Genomic DNA, 19,014 nt, shown 5'->3' with positions numbered 1-19,014 from the left:
ATACTGTCCATACGCCTCTTCTAGGCTCTGGGGCTGCAGGCTGGGGCTTTGTTCCTGGGACTCAGGACCCTCCCCTCTCTGATAAACTCACTTCCTGTCACGTGAGTCTCTCCTGGCTGCCGTTCACTCTTGGGAGCTGGGCAGCCCTCTCTGCATTTCCGCTTTTCCTACCAGTCTCAGTGTGCCTTCTTCAGTGTTCCTTGGTTGAAGAGTCCTCTTAGTTTATTCCAAAGGTGGTTTTTCCAGATGATGGTTCTTAAAATTAGTTTGTAATCCACTTTGGTTCTGGGAGGTGGAAGTTGGTACGTCTGCCTACCCCATTGCCATCTTGTCTCTCCACTCCAATAAATTTAATTGAAAAATATATATAATGACAAAGAGGTAATAAGAAATAATTTTCTTTTTTTTAATTTATTTATTCATTTTAGAGGAGAGAGAGAGAGAGAGAGAGAGAGAGAGAGAAGGGGGGAGGAACAGGAAGCTTCAACTCCCATATGTGCCTTGACCAGGCAAGCCCAGGGTTTTGAACCGGCGACCTCAGCATTCCAGGTCAATGCTTTATCCACTGCGCCACCACAGGTCAGGCCAAGAAATAATTTTCAATGTATAAAAAAGTGCCATACTTTTGCCCTGGCCGGTTGGCTCAGTGGTAGAGCATCGGCCTGGTGTGCGGAAGTCCTGGGTTCGATTCCCAGCCAGGGCACACAGGAGAAGTGCCCATCTGCTTCTCCACCCCTCCCCCTCTCCTTCTTCTCTGTGTCTCTCTTCCCCTCCTGCAGCCAAGGCTCCATTGGAGCAAAGATGGCCCGGTCACTGGGGATGGCTCCATGGCCTCTGCCTCAGGTGCTAGACTGGCTCTGGTCATGACAGAGCAATGCCCCAGATGGGCAAAGCATCGCCCCCTGGTAAGCGTGCTGGGTGGATCCTGGTCAGGCGCATGTGAGAGTCTGTCTGACTGCCTCCCCGTTTCCAGCTTCAGAAAAATACAAAAAGAAAAAAAAATTAAAAAAAGTGCCATACTTTTTCTGAAAGATTTGATGGGAAACCTAGAGTTTCATGGGGTTATATATATTTGGATAAAATGGTAAATTTTATACATGGGTCATTGTTCCTGAGGGCACACCATATGGCTACTATAGCTAGAGAGCTTCTGAGTGGCCAGGAACTATTATAAAGCCTGGCATTGTGGTGACAATGGGGCCCGAGAAGAAAAGAAAGGGATGAAAAGTATATAGTGGTTAAAAGCACTACTATTGTAATCATACAGAACAGGGATTGAATCCTGGCTCTCATTTCATAGGCTCTGTGACCTTGCTAAAGTGACTTAACTTCTTTCAGCTGAGGTATCCTCATCTGTAAAATAGGGATGATAACTTGAGAATTCAGTGAAATAACCTATGCAGATGTCCCAGAACATTTCCTGTAACATAGTCAATTAATGTTAGCTGCTCTTTCTACCTAACAGTTGTGACTTTGTCAGGAGACACACCATAGCAGTTATAAATCTTTAAGTCAGAGAGGAGGATGTTTGGGGCTCCTCCCCTTTCTAGTGGTCTCAGTTCCTTGTTCAGGTCTGCCGTAAGTTGTCCTAGGGGCAGGGTGCTTTTGTGATGTGTGTGGTGACAAAACTTTTTAAAGTTTTTTTCAGTATACAATCACAAAGAAAATGAAAAACACATGGAAAATCTCGCTCATTCCAATGTGTTCTTAGTCTATCACTCTATACGGTACTAGGCCCTCTTCTGCACATGATGCTGAGAATATCCTCTTTAGAGTAATAAATCACAGAAACATTAAATGCATCCTTGCAGCTGCAGCAGGGCTAGTTAGAAGTCTATTCAAGAAAAGGGCTTATGTGGTGGAGTTCTCCACCCTTTCTTAAAAAAAAGCCACCTGTACCATTTTTGTCTTGCTTTTTAAATGAAAATTATTTTAAGATGTAATTTTTCCCCTTTACTTGTGTTTATAATGTACAAATAGTTCTTTGTTAATAGGGAAAGAAAAAAAATAAAGCAAAATGCCAAACTTAATTAAGGTTCTTTAGAGAAAGTGTGCCTCTTTAACTTTCCAACTTCCTTTCTGAGTTAGGGGCTGGACAAGATGCAGGTGGAAGGAATTGCTTCATTGACAGCTGGCCCTGGATCTCACATTCCTGGAAGTACACCAGTTCAGGGTACAGAGCTATCATAGAACTAGGACTAGTCTAAAAAGAGCACATAACTGTAATCTAAATTATTTCCCTGTTGATTGGCAATGTCCCAAAAGTTCTTTGATGCTAGAAGAGATAGCTTTGAGGAGAAAATTGAGACCAGATCATCTAATCCAGATGTCAAAAATCAGACCCTGAGGAGGGAAAAAAACACTTTAATTATAAACTAATCCTTGAGGGGAAAATATCTTTATAAATTAGACCTTGAGAAGGGAAAATCCTTTCATTATAATCATATCAATTCTAGTTAGAGTCATATAATGAGGTTAGCTGAGCAATTTGATGACGAGGATGATCAGCCATGTAGAATGATTTAAAGTGTTCCAGAAGGGCTCTCTGTGCACAATACAATCATCCCTAGTCAAGTTCATTGTGTTCTATATTCCTTCATGAATAATTCTTAACCCATTTTTTAGTCAAGAACTTGCTTTAGAATCTAGTGAAAGCTACTAACCAAAAATTTCCCTTCAACTTGGGAACATAAAAATGAGACTAAGAGACATGGACAAGAATGTGGTGCTTAGGGGGTGGCGAGAGGGAGGAGAAGAAAGGAGAAGGGGAAGGGAAGGGCACAAAGAAAACCAGATAGAAGGTGATGAAGGACAATTTGACTTTGGGTGACGGTTATGCAACATAATTGAATGACAAGATAACCTGGAGAATTTTTTTTGAACGTATGTACCCTGATTTATTAATGTCACCCCATTAAAATTAATAAAAAATCCCTTCAAAAAATGCACATGTGTATTCACACCTCAGTGTTCATTTTTATGAGGTTCACAGACTCCTGTGAACTGCCCTTGGGAGTTTTTTGATGGTCAGCATTTCTCATAGTTTATATTCAAAGGCCATGTAATTGGTACCCTGTTTACACATAAACTACCATTGAAATAAACTGAAAAGAAACTCTCCACACTTTAATCACCATCACATTAAAATATTTAAAAGTAATATATTTACTGATAACTTCATATTACGGAGAGAAATGGTTTTTGAGAGCAATTTTTAACCAGGGCATCTAGGTCTACATTGGTGATGCACAACTTGATTACAGATCTGCTTTCATATTCAGTTGTTTTTCTCCTGCTTATATCTACTAAATTTTAAAAAAATATCCAAACTTTAAAATAGTTTAAAATGCTTTAAAATACTCCAGGATAGATGAAATAAAATGGTAAAATTTAATAACTATTTGTCGATAAGTTCCTCAAAGCAAAATCTGAGGCAAGAATTTGGTGCAGTTAGGTATAATTGGGATATTGTCCCAGGAAGCTAGAGTGAGATAATAGAGTTAAAGAAGGTGAAGGAGTAAAGCCAAGGACCATTATGAGGTTGTTACATTGGGCAATAAGGGATTGATTTTAGTTAGACTTTCTGAGAAGGATAGAGTGTTTCTCCGAACTGCCCTCCTCATGGATGAGATGTTCTAGCTCTCATCTACTGATTCCTCCCCTACTGGTTCAAGGTTATCCCTAAAGGCATTAATACTCCCACACATCCAGGCTGAACTTTCATGTGGGTTGGCTTTGGAGAAGGCACTGGGGAAAAAGTGAAAAGAGAGAACCTTAATCTTGAAGTGGGATGCTGTGAGTCAGAGATCACCTAGAACTGATCATCACAGCTGTGGCTGAAATCAACAATGCAGGACTCTAGAAGCATTCATTACTTTATTGAATGTGAGTAGAGGATACACAGAATTTCATTATCCTCTTCCTTCTACTTTTGTGTATATTAAAAAAATCATAATAAAATGTTAAAAATCCTAACTCAGAATCATAAGTCATTGGAAACTGCTTCAAGTATTTAGAGGCTTTATTATACAGTTTTGGCTGTTTGGAGCAAACTTAGGCCCAGAGATTACAATGACAGCTCCATGCTGACACTTTGATGCACTCCATCAGATGATAAAAAGCTGGAAGGTTGACTAGTTTGACGTGAGAGATAAATGCATATGATTTCCCAATTACCTTTTTAATTGCATTCAGTTCTAGAAAATGTGGTGGCAATTGTTACTGAAAGACTTGAATGTGATATTTAAATATACCCAATAATATGTAGTTTATTTCTGTGAAAAGTGAAAAAATCTCCACATGTTGGGGAATAATTAAATTCTTAGTGATAAAACTGTAGCATAGTTTGGTCTTTTAAATAAATCTTGATTATTTTATTTTTAACATTAAACATAGCAATATTTCACCACTGAAGTAGTTACTTATAGCCTCTTCAAGATTCTGAATAAATATCTATGAAACTCCTCTCGGGTAAGGAATTTAAAACCTGAGAAATGATCTTTAGTGGCATTGTCATTGTCATAAAGATTTTTCCCCCATTCCTTGTTTCAATAACTTATAGCAAAGTAGTTTCTCCTAATAGCTGGCATGCTTAGAGTGGAAAAGTGAAGGTTGATATCTACTGCTTGTTTCTTTGTACATCATGCTGAGAAGACATATCTTTAGTGGCCACAGTATAGTTATAGTCACAATTTTTATGGATTTTTTCAACACAATCAGGAGAAATAGTACTAATTGATAACTGTTATCAGTAAATCAAGCAGTGAGTGGCTTGGCATTTGGGTGTTACCGCTGTTATTTGCATAGCAACATATTTTGGAATATGTTCATGGCTAATTAATGCTCCTTAAAATTTACCCCAGTGCCCTTTTTCCAGTCTGCTTAGTGACTCCCACAGAAAATACATCTGAACTAGATTCATAATCTTTCCTCTTATGTGGAGAAACTGGGTCTCTTTTACATAGCTGGTGGAAATATAAAATGGTACAGCCATTCTGGGAAGGAGTTGGATAGTGTCTTATAAAACTAATATGCAAGTACTATATAACCCAGCAATTGCACACATGGACATTTATCCCAGAGAAATAAAAACTTATGTTCATAGAAAAACCTCTGCACAAATGTTCATATCAGCTTTACTTGTGATAGTTCCCAACTAGAAACAACCCAAACAACCCAGATGTTCTTCAACAGGTGAATGATTAAATGAACTGTGGAGCATATATTAGAATACTACTCAGCAATAAAAAGGAACAAATTATTGATACACATAGCATCGTGGGAAGGTCTATAAATAATTATACTAAGTGAAAAAAACAATGCTCAAAGATCACATACTGTATTATTCTAAACATATAACATCCTTGCAATAACAAAATTGTAGAAATGAAGGACATATTATGGGTTGCCAGGATTTAGGAGGGGATGGAGTTGGGGGTTGGGTTAAAGGGTGTGGCTACAAAAGGACAACAAGAGGAATCCTTGTGACAATGGAAATGTCCTGAATTTTGGCCGTATAAGTGTCAATATTCCAGTAGTGATATTGGACTGTAGTTTTGCAGGACACTGTTATTGGGGAAACTGGACAAATGGTACCTGCTTTTTCTCTGTATTATTTATTACAACTGCATATAAATCTGCAACTATCTCAAAATTACAAGTTTAATTTTTTTAAAAAAACTTTCCTTTTAAAGCATGGGATTTCAGAATCGAAAACACACACACACACATATGTCATGGAGTACCTCTCCCTTGTATGTATACCACTCCTTTGCCAAGAATATGCATATCAGTGCTTTTGTCTGACTCTAAAATATCTGCTGGCATCCACATGTTTTAATAATTTACCTCTACATTGTGTGCCATAGATATTATAGAGATCTAGTGATTGTTACAGAAATTCTGCCAATAGTTCATTCTTCTTTCTTTGTCATTTGTCATTAATGTTATTCCTAGTTTTACAAGCTTCATGGCAATAAAGTGACATACTTGTTTTGCCAAGAGATCTAACAACTTTGAAGTATACACCTATAGCTTTGTTATCTTCTCTGCCTTATTCACAAAATTCATCAGTTTTATTCAGCAAAGAATTACTTCATGCTTGTTCTTAAAAAAATCCAATTGGTTTACTACAGTGTTAGTTGTACTTTGTTTAATAATTAGGTAGAAGCCTTAATGACTTCATGCTATAATTTGATATGTTTTATTACAAATTACATGCTGGAGACTAGAGTCAAATGGATGATAGGTCTAATAAAATCACATTTTCAGATAGTTATATTCTTACTTCATATTTGTACTTGTGGTTGCTTGTGGGATATTATCACATATACAGATTTATTTGTCTTAGCACATAGAGATTCACATTCTGAATTTGTACTAGAGTCCTGTTCAGTATTTGTGTTTATGATGTTTACTGAGATATAGCATTTTTTTTGCATGTGACAGAGACAGAGAGAGAGTCAGAAGAGGGAAAGATAGGGACAGACAGATAGGATTGGAGAGAGATGAGGAGCATCAATTCTTTGCTGCAGCTCCTTAGTTGTTCATTGATTGCTCTCTCATATGTGCCTTGACTGGGGGGCTACAGCAGAGCGAGTGACCCCTTGCTCAAGCCAGTGACCTTGGGCTCAAGTCAGTGACAATGGGTCCTGTCTATGATTTCACACTCAGGCCTGCAACCCCGCATTCAAGCTGGCGAGCCTGCACTCAAGCCGGATGAGCCCACACTCAAGCCAGTGACCTTGGGGTTTCAAACCTGGGTCCTCTGCATCCCAGTGGCACTGTACCCATTGTGCCACTGCCTGGTCAGGCTATAGCATTTAATTTACTATTTTTATTACTACTTTTATATTCAGTGAACTACATTAAAATTGATGCAGAGAATAGACTGATAGGTTTCAGAGTAGAAAGGGATTGGGGGCTGGGTGAAAATGGTGAGGGGATTAAATGAAGAAAAAAAACGCGAGGACACAGACAACAGAAAAGAGTAGGTAATTACAGGAGGAAAGAGGGTTGAGTGGAGGTAGAAGAGGGTAAAAGGGGAATAATTGGTGATGGAAAGAGACTTGACTTGGGTGGTGAACACAATATAATACAGAGATGATGTAATATAGAATTATACACCAGAAATCTATATAATTTTATTAAATCAATAAACTCAATTAAAAGAAAATAAAAAGAATTATTATAGAAAGAAACTTTCCAGTTATAGTTGGCATACAATATTGTGTGAGTTTTAGGTGTACAATATAGTGACTAGATATTTATATAACTTACAAAGTGATTAGCCCAATAAATCTTGTATCCATCTGACACCACACATAGCTATTATAATATTATCAATTATATTCCCTGTATTCTATTTACTTTACATCTTTATGACTATTTTTATAAATGACAATTTGTACTTAATTCCTTCACCTTTTCAGTGAACCACATTTAAATAATTGATTTCTTTGGGGGCAAACTAATGGTACAAATAGTCATAATACAAAATGCAAATTTAACAAACATAAGCAGTAACATGTGAAAGGCACAAATATATGTTAATAAAGATGAATTGTACCATAATAAGTGAGTGTTGGCAGTGAGAAATACAGTTCCCATTCATACTCAACCTTTAAGAACATGAGGATTATTAAGAATGGAAAGTGATTGATGTGAAAAATCATAATTAGCCTTACATCTCAAATATGTAGAAAGTATGTGAAGAAATAATCTCATTGCCATTTCCTCTGTCACTTGCTATCATTCTGGAGACAACAGGTGGCCCTGGACCACACTTTGAGAAACAATGTATAAGAGAAAGACATATGCTATACATTAAACACAATTAATTATTCATACATTAATCTTTTATTCTATCTAGTTGGTTGATTGTCAAATTTCCATTTTGGGTAGGAAATTGTGACAAAACAGATGCCTTTTCCTGATAGGAAAGAAGGTTTGACAACCTCCATCATAATAGTATTATATCTGAGACAGACTGTCCAGCTGGGTTCTACATTTTCCAGCCTCCCTTTTGATCAAATGTTGCTCTGTAATCAATGGAATGTGAGCAGGAGTGATATATGCTCATTCTAGGCCCAACCCTTAAAACTTTACACATAAGCTCCTCTATGCTTTCTTCTTTTTCTGTGAGCAGAAACATGGGTGTTCCTGGAACATGGCTTCAATTGGGTAGATGAGACTGCCACCTTAGAAGAGGGTGGAGAAACATGATGGGATGGAATGAACCCAAATCCATGATGACTGAATGGAACTAAGTAGACCATCTTTGCACCCTAAGGGGAGAGAAATTTCATTGTTCCTTGACTCAGTGTATTGTTGAGTCTTTATATCATGACAGCATAATTGTTTAACCTTGATAGAAAAAGGGAAAATTCTTTGAGGTCTGAAAGCCCTATTTCTTAGGTTGTGGTAAAGAGTGGTTTGGGGAGGCACAGGGCAAGTGAGAGGATAAGGGAGTCAGTACTTGGAACAAGGCTAGCCTCTATTGTAGGTGAGTATATCAAGTAAGTACCAACCTGATTTCTAATGCTGATTCTGATAGTACAGCCAGGCAGGGAAGACAAGAAGAAAGGAATAAGCTTGGTTGTGAGATATGAAGAAATTAAATATTTCTATGGAAAAGAATAACTGACTCAGGGAAAATGGTGGCACTCGGTTGCTCTTTTTAGGATTATGAGGAAATGAAACCAAGGGAGCCATACCAGGCCCATGTCATAACTGGGCCATGTAATACTAAATCCAGGACAGTGGCAGTTCCAAGCTACTTAAAGGGTACTTGAGAATCTTGATTTAGTTTGTTATTATTAGTGTAAGAACTGCTGAAGAACTGAGTCTATAGGTTGTGGCTTCAGCTATAAAGATTTGGGGCTAGCCTGACAAGGCAGTGGTGCAGTGGATAGAGGGTTGGACTGGGATGTGGAGGACCCAGGTTCAAGACCCTGAGGTTCCCAGTTTGAGCGTGGGCTCATCTGGTTTGAACAAGGCTCACCAGATTGAGCCCAAGGTAACTGGCTTGAGCAAGGGGTCACTAGGTCTGCTGTAGCCCCCCTCCCATCAAGACACATATGAGAAAGCAATCAATGAACAACTAAGGAATCGCAACAGAATTGATGTTTCTAATCTCTCTCTCTTCCTGTCTGTTTGTCCCTATCTGTCCTTCTCTCTTAATCTCTCTGTCTCTGCCACCAAAAAAAAAAAAAAAAAAGAAAAGAAAAGAAAAAAAAGATTTGGGGCTAAAAGAAATTAGAGCAACACTTTATTTACCTAACAATTTGATCTAGGATTGATCTAGTATCCTAGCCACTGCAAGGACACCTTTTTGTAAACTATAAAGAGTGTCCCCACCCTTTTCTTTAGAAAATTCAGTAATTGTTTTTACAGTAAGTATTTTTATTAATTTTAATTTATTGTGTTAACATGGATTCAAGTGTCCCACTGAATATAATACCCTTACCCCTAACTCCACTCTGTGTACCTATTGTGTGTGTGTGTGTGTTTCTGAAGTGAGAAGCAGGGAGGCAGAGAGACAGACTCCTGCATACACTTGACCGGCATCCATCCTCCATGCCCACCAGGGGGCGATGCTCTGCCCATCTGGGGCATTGATCCATTGCAACTGGAGCCATTCTAACACCTGAGGCAGAGGCCATAGAGCCATCCTCAGCACCCAGGCCAACTTTGCTCCAATGGAGCCTTGGTTGCAGGAGGGGAAGAGAGAGACAGAGAGAAAGGAAAGGGGGGAAGGGTAGAGAAGCAGATGGGCACTTCCCCTGTGTGCCCTGGTCAGGAATTGAACCCGGGACTTCCACATGCCAGGTTGACTCCCATGTACCTATTTATATCCCTTTTGCCCCCTTGCCCCTAACTCCTTACCCCCTTCCCTCTGGGATTTGCTATCCTGTTATCTGTATTCTCTGTGTTATGTATATATAATTTCACTAATCTCTTCACCTTCTCTGATCCCATTCCCTCATCTCCCTTCCCTCTGACAGCTGTCCCTCTAGTCCATGTGACCCTGCCTTAATTTTGTTCCTAGGTTCACTTTGTTCCTTAGATTCCACATATAAGTGAGGTCATATGATATTTGTCTTTCCCTGCCTGGCTTATTTCACTTAGCATAATAGACTCCAAGTCCATCCATGTCATCACAAAAGATAAGATTTGCTTTTTCACAGCTATGTAGTATTCCATTGTGTATATGTACCACAGCCTTTTAATTCACCTGTCCACTGACAGACACTTGGGCTGTTTCCAGATTTTGAATATTGTAAACAATGCTTCAATAAACATGGGGGTGCATATCTTCTTTTGAATCAGTGAACTGGTATTCTTAGGGTATATTCCTAACAGTGGGATAGCTGGGTCAAAAGGCAGTTCCATTTTTAATTTTTGGAGGAAACCCCATACAGTTCTCCATAGTGGCCGCATAAGTTAGCATTCCCACCAGTAGTGCAGGAGGGTTCCCTTTTCTTCACATCCTCGCCAGCACTTATTGTGTGTTGATTTGTTAATGAGTGCCATTCTGACAAGTGTGAGGTGGTATTTCATTGTGGTTTTAATTTGCATTTCTCTGTCAAGTTTTTGTTAATGGCTTGCAACCACCTAATCTTTCTTCTGCAGGAAGTTTATTTTTATTTATTTTTTATTTTCTTTTTTTTTATTTTTTATTTTTTATTTTTATTTTTTTTATTACAATTTTATTTTTTTAATGGGGTGACATCAATAAATCAGGATACATATATTCAAAGATAACAAGTCCAGGTTATCTTGTCGTTCAATTATGTTGCATACCCACCACCCAAAGTCAGATTGTCCTCTGTCACCTTCTATCTTGTTTTCTTTGTGCCCCTCCCCACCCCCTATCCCTCTCCCATTCCCCCCTCCCCCCCGTAACCACCACACTCTTGTCAATGTCTCTTAGTTTCAGTATTATGTCCCACCTACGTATGGAATAATACAGTTCCTGGTTTTTTCTGATTTACTTATTTCGCTTCGTATCATGTTATCAAGATCCCACCATTTTGCTGTAAATGTTCCGATGTCATCATTTCTTATGGCTGAGTAGTATTCCATAGTGTATATGTGCCACATCTTCTTTATCCAGTCATCTATTGATGGGCTTTTTGGTTGTTTCCATGTCCTGGCCACTGTGAACAATGCTGCAATAAACATGGGGCTGCATGTGTCTTTACGTATCAATGTTTCTGAGTTTTGGGGATATATACCCAGTAGAGGGATTGCTGGGTCATAAGGTAGTTCTATTTGCAGTTTTTTGAGGAACCACCATACTTTCTTCCATAATGGTTGTACTACTTTACATTCCCACGAACAGTGTATGAGGGTTCTTTTTTCTCCACAGCCTCTCCAACATTTGCTATTACCTGACTTGCTAATAACAGCTAATCGAACAGGTGTGAGGTGGTATCTCATTGCCGTTTTGATTTGCATTTCTCTAATAGCTAAAGAAGATGAGCATCTTTTCATATATCTGTTGGCCATTTGTATTTCTTCCTGGGAGAAGTGTCTATTCATATCCTCTTCCCATTTTTTTATTGGATTGTTTGTTTGTTTGTTGTTGAGTTTTATGAGTTCTTTGTATATTTTGGATATTAGGCCCTTATCTGAGCTGTTGTTTGAAAATATCATTTCCCATTTAGTTGGCTTTCTGTTTATTTTGTTATCAGTTTCTCTTGCTGAGCAAAAACTTCTTAGTCTGATGTAGTCCCATTCATTAATTTTTGCCTTCACTTCTCTTGTCATTGGAGTCAAATTCATAAAATGCTCTTTAAAACCCAGGTCCATGAGTTGAGTACCTATGTCTTCTTCTATGTACTTAATTGTTTCAGGTCTTATGTTTAGATCTTTGATCCATTTTGAGTTAATTTTTGTACAGGGAGAGAGACTGTAGTCCAGTTTCATTCTTTTGCATGTGGCTTTCCAGTTAGGAAGTTTATTTTTTTATTCATCCATTCTATATAAGGTTGTCTGATTTATCAAATAAAAGTACAATACCTTCATATTTATTCAGTACCTTCAGGTTCTGAAGAAGAAGGGCAATGGAATGGAATACAGTAATGCAGAAACAGACTTGCTTTGTAAAGTGGGCCCCCCTATTGGCAGCTTCATGATCACTGGAGAGTTTTATTTATTAATTTATTTATTTATAAATTACAATTGACATTTAATATTACTTTGTATTAGCTCTAGGTGTACAACATTAGATAATAATATACTTTATAAAATGATTTCCCTGATATTTCCAGTACCCACCTGACACAAGACATAGGTACAGTATTACAATATTATTGGCTATATTCTCTATGTTGTACTTTACATCCCCATGACTGTTTTGTAGTTCTCAATCCCTTCACCTTTTTAATACAGCTCTTCAAACTCTCCTCTCTGGGAAACATTAGTCTGTTCCCTGCATCTATTTCTATTTTGTTTGTTTATTTTGTTCTTTAGATTCCACATATAAGTGAAATTATATGACATTTGTCTCTTACTGTCTGACTTATTTCACTTAGCATAACAGCCTCTATGCCCATTCATGCTGTCACAAATGGTAAGACTGCATTCTTTTTTTATGGTCAAGTAATACTCCATTGTACATATGTACCATAACTTTTTTTTTTATCCACTTGTCTATTGATGGGCACTTGGGTTGATTCTACATCTTGGCTTTGTAAATAATGCTGCAATAAACATAGGGGTGCATATATTCTTTCAAATTAGTGTTTTGGGTTTCTTTGGATACATGCCCAGAAGTGGAGTCATGAGTCATAAGGAAGTTCCATTTTTAATTTTTTGAGGAACCTTCATACTGTTTTCCATAGTGGCTGCACCACCAACAGTGCATGCGGGTTCCATTTTCTTCACATCCTCCTCAATGCAATGTTTTTTGATTTATTGATGACAGACATTCTGACAGGTGTGAAGTACTCTCATTGTGGTCTTAATTTACATTTCTCTGATGAATAATGATGTTGAACATCTTTTCATGTATCTATTGGACATCTCTATGTCCTCTTTGGAGAAGTGTCCATTTGGGTCCTTTTAAATTGGATTGTTTGTTTTTTGAGCATTGAGTTGTATGAGTTTTTTCTTTATTGAATTTATTGGGGTGACCTTGGTTAATAAAATTATATAAGTTTCAGGTACATAATTCTATAATATATCATCTGTACATTGTATTGTGTGTTCACCACTTCATATGAAGTTTCTTATCACCATTTATCCCCCCTTTACTCTCTTCTACCTCCCCCACTCCTTTCCTTCTGGTAATCACCATACTGTTGTTCTGTGTCTATGAGGATTATATTTTCTTAATCCCTTCACATTTTTTCAACCATCCTCCAATCCCTGAATTGTGTTAGTTTTTAAACTTTTGGATATTAACTCCTTATCAGATGTATAATTGGTAAATATGTTCTCCCATTGTGTTTTTGTTTTGTTGATTTTTTTTTGCTATGCAAAATCATTTCATTTTTATGTAGTTCTATTTATTTATTTTTTCTTTTGTTTTCCTTGTCCAAAATGGTATATCTGGAAAAAAATATTGCTAAGAGAAATTTTATTGCCTATATTTTGTTCTAGAAATTTTATGTTTTTTGAGACTCACATTTATGTTTTCAATTCATTTTGAGGTTTTTTTTTTACTTCAAAAATGTCCCTTCCTGTCTGTCTGTCCCTATATGCCTTTTCTCTGAGGCATATAGGGACAGACAGACAGGAAGGGACAGAGATGAGAAGCACCAGTTCTTTACTGTAGCACCTTAGTTGTTCATTGATTGCTTTCTCATATTTGCCTTGACCAGGGACTTCAGTAGAACAAGTGACCTCTTACTCAAACCAATGACCTTGGGCTTAAGCCAGTGACCTTGGACTTTAAGTCAGTGACTTTTGGGCTCAAGCTAGTGACCATGGGGTCATGTCTATGATCCCACATTCAAGTCAGATGAGCTGTGCTCAAGTTGGTGACCTTGGGGTTTTGAACCTGGGTCCTCTGCATCCCAGTATGATGCTCTGTCCACTCTGCCACCGCATGATCAGGCAACTGTGCAAGTTATTCTTATATGTGCCAAAAGAAGGTGTTTAGTTTCATTTTTTTGCATGTATCTGTTCAATGTTCCCAACCCATTTATTGAATAGAATATCTTTAGCACATTGTATGTTGTCTTATTTGTCATATTAATTGATCGTATAGATGTGTGTTTATCTGTGGACTCTCTATTCTGTTCCATTAATCTACATGTCTGCTTTTATGCCAGTACCATGCTGTTTTGACTACTTCATCCTTGTATTATAGCTTGATATCAAGTATTGTGATACCTCCCGCTTTGTTCTTCTTAAGATTGCTGTGACACCCCTATGATGTGAATGTTGGTACACCTTAATTTGAGCCAGAGGTTTCTTACACTATCTTTATTTATTTTTTGGATTCTGTTTTCTTTTTGCTGTTCTGATTGGGTGTTTTTGCTTACTTATATTCCAATTTGTTGCTCTGATTTTTGGCTTCATCTACTCTACTGTTGGTTACCTGTAAATTATTCTTCATTTCAGTTAGAATATCCTTCATTTTTGACTGGTCCTTTTTATGGTTTCTGTGTCCTTTTTCATGATGTCAAAGTTCTAAATTCCTTCATAATCCTTATAACCATTGTTTTGAACCCAGTGTCTGTTGTTGTGCTTGTCTCCATTTTGTTTAGTTCTTTTTCTAGAAATTTCTCCTGTTTGTTTTTTCATTTGGGACCTGTTTGTCTCTGCATTTTGGCTGCTTCCCTATGTTTGTTTCTATGCATTAGTTAGAGCTGCTACATCTCCTATACATGGTAGAGTGACCTCATATAGTATGTGTTCTGTAAGGCTCAGTGGCTCAGCCTCCCCAGTCACCCAAGATGGGCATTCCAGGTGCATCCTTGTGTAGGCTGTTTGCACTGTCCTATTGTAGTTGAACTTTGATTATTATTGACATCACTATGAGGGATTGACCCCCAGGCTGACTGGCTGTAAAGACTGGCTGTGACTGTAGCAGAAGAGCTGTAATGCAGGAGTCGACCCTATGGAGCAGGACTTGCTTCACTGGTGCTTTCTTGCCCACTGAGTTTACCCCATGAGTGTTTCAAGGTCTGGCATGGTCTGAAGCTGTCTGTTGGGTGAACTGGCTCAGGAGCTACTGGAAGGTACAGGGTCAGCAAACACTTATACCTATAACCAACTCACAGGTCCACCCAGAATGAACTACAGAGCAATGTGCAAATGGCTGCTACTTGTGTTGGGCTTGGAGGTACCCAGAAGAGGCCAAGCTGTGAACCAAGGCTGGCTGCTGCTAATGCCAGGTCTGCGGCTACTTAGTTAGAGGTACAGAGTAGCAGAAGCCAGATACTTTCTGTTTGAGAAATTTTAGGAAAGTCCAAAGCATGAGGTAAAAGAGGCCATTTATACTCAAAAGCCACTGGAAACAGCTTAGGTGGGCCTGAAAGTTGGGTGGGATGGGGTCTCAGAGAATCACCTGGGTGAGACAAGAATGAGCCAGGTTGATGGAGATTCAGATATGGTACCCACTTGCCAGCTTGGGGGGGGGTGTCTCAGAAAAGAACCAGTGGCTTCTGCCAGCACTTTTGTCTGGCACAAAGCTGCTCCCCCACCAGCCTTGATACCTGAAATCCAGTTTCTCCCTGTAAGTTTCTTGCTCCTTTTAAGCTGTTGGCCCTGCACTGGAGCTCAGAAAGAGTGAGTTCAAGTAATTCCATGCACAGACTCTTAAAGAGGAGCTACCTGGGACTCCAGCAGACCTCTGTCCAACTCAGTCACAATCCCCATTGGTTTTTACAGCCAGAAGATATGGGGACTTCTTTTCCTGGCTTTGGTACACTGAGTTGTGGAATCTGATGTAGGGGTGGGATCCCCTTGATTCTCAGGGGGAACATCCACAGACAAAATATTCCTCCTGATTTTAAATTGCCATACGTGGTGTGACAGTAACCTCCACTCCTCCTACCAGTCTTGATGTGGCTTCTTTAAATCTCTAGTTGTAGGACTTCATTTAGCTAGATGTAAGGTGGTTTTGAATGATGGTTGCTCTGTAATTCAGTTGTAATTTTGATGTGTTGTGGAAGGATTCAAGTATGGCATTTACTTAAGCCACCATCTTGGCTGAAAGTATAAGGTTAGATTGTTTATGTGGAATTCTTTTTGTTTCTTTCTGTAGGCATATAATGTTATGAATCCTTCTTATAACTGCTTTCACTATGTCCATAGATTTTGAGTTGTTGTGTTCTCATTTTTATTTGTTTCAAGATATCTTTTGATTTCCCACTTGATCTCATTGTTAACCCATTCATTGTTTAATAACATTATTTAGCTTCCATGTGTTCGTGTGTTTTTCATTTTTTTCTTGTAACTGATTTCCAGTTCTGTACCATTGAGGTTGGAGAAGATGCTTGATATGATTTCAATCTTCTTAAATTTATTCAAACTTGTTTTATGGCTTAATATGTGTGGTCTATCCTGGAAAATGTCCTACATGCAACATTCATAGTACTTCTTCTTCTTTTTTTAATTAATTTTACTAGGTTGACATCAATAAATCAGAGTACATATGTTCAAAGAAAACATGCCCAGGTTATCTTGTCAATCAATTATGTTGCATACCCATCACCCAAAGTCAGATTGTCCTCCGTCACCTTCTATCTAGATTCCTTTGTGCCCCTCCTCTCCCCCTTTCCCTCTCCCCCCCCATAACCACCACACTCTTGTCAATATTTCTTAGTCTCGTTTTTATGTCCCAAGTACGTATGGAATAATGCAGTTCTTGGTTTTTTCTGATTTACTTATTCCACTTCATATAATGTTATCAAGATCTCACCATGTTGTTGTAAATGATCTGATGTCATCATTTCTTATGGCTGAGTAGTATTCCATAGTGTATATGTGCCACATCTTCTTTATCCAGTCTTCTATTGAAGGACTTCTTGGTTGTTTCCATGCCTTGCCCACTGTGAACAATGCTGCATTGAACATGGGGCTGCATGTGTCTTTACGTATCAATGTTTCTGAGTTTTGGGGGTATATACACTGTAGAGGGATTGCTGGGTCATAAGGTAGTTCTATTTTCAGTTTTTTAGGAACCACCATGCTTTCTTCCATAATGGTTGTACTACTTTACATTCCCACCAACAGTGAATGTGGGTTCCTTTTCCTCTACAGCCTATCCAACCTGTCTCATTAATAATAGCTAATCTAACAGGTGTGAGGTGGTATCTCATTGCAGTTTGGATTTGCATTTCTCTAATAACTAATGAAGATGAGCATCTTTTCATATATCTGTTGGCCATTTGTATTTCTTCCTGGGAGAAGTGTCTGTTCATGTCCTCTTCTCATTTTTTTATTGGATTGTTTGTTTGTTTGCTGTTGAGTTTTATGAGTTCTTTGTATATTTTGGATATTAGGCCCTTATCTGAGCTGTTGTTTGAAAATATCATTTCCCATTTAGTTGGCTGTCTGTTTATTTGGTGTCAGTTTCTCTTGCTGAGCAAAAACTTCTTAGTCTGATGTAGTCCCATTCATTTATTTTTGCCTTCACTTCCCTTGCCTTTGGAGTCAAATTCATAAATGCTTTTTAAAACCCAGGTCCATGAGTTTAGAACCTATGTCTTCTTCTATGTACTTTACTGTTTCAGGTCTTATATTTAGGTCTTTGATCCAATTTTGAGTTAATTTTAGTACATGGGGACAAGCTGTAGTTGAGTTTCATTCTTTTGCATGTGGCTTTCCAGTTTTCCCAGCCCCATTTGTTGAAGAGGCTTTCTTTTCTCCATTGTGTGTTGTTGGCACCTTAATCAAAAATTATTTGACCATGAATGGGTCAAAGAAGAAATAAGCGCAGAGATCAAAAGATATATACAGATAAATGAAAATGAAAATACGACATATCAGAAACCTGGCAAGGATGGCACAAAGAAAGAAAACTACAGACCAATATCTCTAATGAATACAGATGCTAAAATACTAAACAAAATACTAGCAAATTGAATACAACAACATATTAAAAAAATAATAAATCATGATCAAGTGGGATTAATCCCAGAATCTCAAGGATGGTTCAACATACTTAAAACAGTTAACGCAATACACCATATCAGGAAAACAAGGAACAACAATCACATGATCTTATCAATAAATGTAGAAAACACATTTGATAAAATACAACACAATTTTATGTTTAAGACTCTCAACAAAATGGGTATAGAAGGAAAATATCTCAACATGATAAAGGTCATATATGATAAACCATTAGCTAACATCAATTAAATGGCACAAAACTGAAGGCTTTCCCCCTTAAATCATGAACAAGATAGGGTTGTCCAGTCTCTCCATTCTTATTTAATGTGGTGCTAGAGGTTCTAGCCAGAGCAATCAGACAATACAAAGAAATAAAAGGCATCCATATCAGAAAAAAAGAAGTAAAGGTATCACTTTTTGCAGATGAAATCATCCTATACATCGAAAACCCCAAAGAATCTACAAAAAGACTTCTAGAAACAATAAGCCAATACAGTAAGGTCGTAGGATACAAAATTAACATATAGAAGTCCATAGCCTTTCTATATGCCAACAATGAAACATTTGAGAACAAACTCAAAAAAATAATCCCCTTCATGATTGCAACAACAACAACAACAAAAAATACCTAGGAATAAACATAACAAAAAATGTAAAGGACCTATATAATGAAAACCACAAAGCATTGTCAAGGGAAATAGAAAAAGATACAATGAGAAGGAAGAATATTCCTTGTTCTTGGATAGGAAGAATAAATATAATCAAGATGGCCATATTACCCAAAGGAATATACAAATTTAATGCAATTCTCATCAAAATTCCAATGACATTTTTTAAAGAAATGGAAAAAATCATCAGATTTATAAGGAACTATAAAAAATCCTGAATAGCCAAAGCAATCCTAAAGAAAAAGAATGAAGCTGGGGGTATTACAATACC

The 19,014-nt window shown here is 37.8% G+C and overlaps 1 non-coding gene across 1 annotated transcript; it reads left to right on the top strand.

The window, feature by feature from the left end:
* Positions 1–627: 627 nt before the first annotated feature.
* Positions 628–703, top strand: TRNAT-GGU (transfer RNA threonine (anticodon GGU)). Its single transcript has one exon. It is a non-coding gene; the product is annotated as a tRNA-Thr (tRNA).
* The last annotated feature ends 18,311 nt before the right edge of the window (positions 704–19,014 follow it).

Source organism: Saccopteryx bilineata, chromosome X (genome assembly GCF_036850765.1).
Source record: "Saccopteryx bilineata isolate mSacBil1 chromosome X, mSacBil1_pri_phased_curated, whole genome shotgun sequence".
Classification (NCBI taxonomy): Eukaryota; Metazoa; Chordata; class Mammalia; order Chiroptera; family Emballonuridae; genus Saccopteryx; species Saccopteryx bilineata.
The sequence above is the reverse complement of the archived record's forward strand: the minus strand, read 5'-3'. Positions and strand labels throughout refer to the sequence as shown.